We start from the raw sequence: 2939 nt of genomic DNA, 5'->3' as shown, positions 1-2939 counted from the left end.
GTAATGAGTACACACAGCGCTGAGTGCTGATCTTTCTATTTCTCGTATTTCCGCACATTTTCTAGCTTTTCTGGAATCATTTTAAGTCTATCGCAATCGCTGATGATTACTTGTTTGAGTTTTGGCATTCCTTCTTCATCAGCTATAACCTTCTCCAACTCCCGCAAGTATCGAATTTGCAGCATTTCTAGCTGAAGAAAACTGTACGCTCCTGAACAGTCCATCTTTGTGCCTCTGTAGGAACGAGGTCCAAGTTTCAGGATTTTGAGCTTGGGAAATTTCTTCAGTACTTCCATTGGATCCTCCTCAAGCCTTGTATATGCAATTGTTAGCTTGATGAGGTTAGGTGGAAATTCATCGGCATTAGGCAGCTTCTTCATCCAATAACCTATACGCAACCTAACAAGATTTTGATATCGTGATAGATCCAATCTTACAGTTTGATCGTGCCCAAAATCTGATGACGGTAGCCTCAGGTTCTCGAGTTTTGCTGATATCGGCTCTGCATGGGATAGTTCCTCAATGATTCCTCGTGGACAATCTTCTACTTCCAATTTCCTTAAATTTCGGAATTTGCGCAGCCAGATCGGATTCAATTGCTTCCCTTTAATCCCAACTAGAGTTTGGAGATAAGGTAAAGAAACTTCCAACAGGTGATTTAGTTTTGCCGTTTTAGACCTAAATCCCCAATTGAATGATGAAAATCGGATCAAACATAGGAGAAGGTGTCTCAACTCTTTTATTTTCCAAATACAAATAGGAAGGTCTACAACTCACATTCTTGAATATTAAAGGTCTGCAACTTTCTAAGTTTGCATATAGCGCAAGGCACTTTGGCATAACCAACTTTTAGGCGGAAGCAAGTCAACTGGCTCAGATTTCCAATTTCATTTGGAAGGCACAAAATTGATCGGCTGAATTCGAGACTCAGCGCTCCTAATATTCTGAAGTCTGAAAGAAAACTTTTCAGACGTTTCTGCTGGATTTTCTCATAATTGTTGGAAGAGAAAAAAAATGCACGAAGTTTAGGTGTCTTGAGATTTAAAGCAATGTACTCATTAATACTTTTGTGGCGAGTGACAAGTCTACGTGCTCTCATAGCAGAACTCGAATTCAGATGATCAAGAGTATGAAAAAAGTTGTTTTCTTTAGCCAGGTTAATGCAAAGGCTGTGCAAAAGATCATGGATTCTACAACTTCTTACCCTTCCATCAAATCTTCTACTAACAACTTGAATTAAGTTTCTAGCAACCAGTTTCTTGACATACTCCTCTCCCACATCCTCGGGCTCCTGATCGCCTATACCTTGCAGGAATTTCTCAGCTGTCCACATATGTATCAGCTCTGTTGCTAGAATTTCATGGTCCTCAGGGTAAAGTGCTAAGTAAAGAAAGCAGGGTTTTAGTGCAGTCGGTAAATCCTTGTAACTCAAGGCTAAGATTTTCGAGCATTTATCTTGATCATCTTGGCCTATGTTCTTAAGTACACAATTCCATTCAATGTCACTCGTCTCTCTCTCCCGCAACATTCCTACTGTGACTACAATGGCTAGTGGCATGCCACCACATCTTTCTACTATCTGTTTACCAATGTCTTCCAATCCTTTTCTCAAAGAGGACGCTATCAATTTGGTGAAAAGTTCCCAACTATTTTCGGGGTCTAAGGGTTCTAACACATGCAAAGAACTTTCAGTACCAACGTACCTTCCAACACTTGAATTTCGAGAAGTAATAATTATTCTACTACCATTCTGAGAATGAGTAGGTATGCCAAGTCTTAAAGTATCCCATGATTCAGTATGCCAGATATCATCGAAGAAAATCACAAACCTTTTTTCCTGTAGAAATGCACACAAATTGGCCTCCAAGTTCTCCTCCTGCTTTTCCTTCTCCAAACCGACTTGTTTTGCCACATTTTTCAAAATATCTATGATACTTGGCTCTTGAGAAACACAAACCAAAGCCGAACATTCAAAGTTCTCTTTTACACTGTTAAAGATTTTCTTTGCAAGAGTGGTCTTCCCTAAACCTGGCATACCCACAATCGAGATGAAACAGCACTCCAAATTTGTGCTTAACAGCCTTGCCTTTAGTTCTTCCACTTGTCTGTCAAAACCGACGATGATGGGTTCATTAACATGAAGAGAGGCACCTCTGCGATCCAACTGAAACCTGTTGAAGCTGCTACCATTAGTATCCTCAATGCCATATGTTCTTCGGGTGCGATCAATTTCATTAACTCGTTGCTTGATATTCTCAATCTCCACAGCAAAACTACGGCAAGTGCGGACATAACATAAAGTGCCGGCGGCCTTTCTGATTAAGCTGCTTGATCTGCGTGATTCTATTTGGGGAAGAAACGTGTACAAAATATCCTCCACATCGCAAGCAAGGTCTTCGATGTCCTTTATCAAATTTGCTACACCACGGCTTTCAGATTTCCTGGCCTCTGCATCTTCCAGGTAAGATTGAATATTTCTCAATTCTCTTTCAATCCAATTGATGTTTTCTTGCAACTGATTTAATCGAGAGCCTTGCTTGACAAGCAGGGTGGCAGATATATCTACAACCTTGCGGATAACGCTTGCGATTGTAATTTCTGCCATCTTTGAATTTCCCTTTAGATCTGAGAAACAGTAACTAATTTCTTAGGTGGAGAGTTGAAACTTGAAACTGGATTTCGCAATGCTCACTCATCAGATAATCCACTAGTCAATCAATCTTTTGGAAAATTGCAGCAACGGTCCGTAACAATTTTTTTTTTTGCAGATTTTACCCCAACCTTCATTTTGTGGCAGCGAAGTTCGATAACCTTTCATAAATATGTACCTGAGATCCATCTTGATGGAAATCGTTCAAAACACCATTAGTTGACAGGAAAATTCCTTGAATCATCTACTATCATGAATGTTTTATTGGATGTTGATACATTTTTGGACA

The 2939-nt window shown here is 39.8% G+C and overlaps 1 pseudogene; it reads right to left on the bottom strand.

Annotated features, from left to right (window-relative positions):
- Nucleotides 1–6: 6 nt before the first annotated feature.
- On the bottom strand, nucleotides 7–2676 carry LOC111383408 (annotated as a pseudogene).
- Nucleotides 2677–2939: the final 263 nt, after the last annotated feature.

The sequence above is a fragment of the Olea europaea genome, unplaced genomic scaffold (assembly GCF_002742605.1).
Source record: "Olea europaea var. sylvestris unplaced genomic scaffold, O_europaea_v1 scaffold2676, whole genome shotgun sequence".
NCBI classification, from domain to species: domain Eukaryota; kingdom Viridiplantae; phylum Streptophyta; class Magnoliopsida; order Lamiales; family Oleaceae; genus Olea; species Olea europaea.
This window is presented reverse-complemented; position numbering and strand designations above follow the sequence as displayed.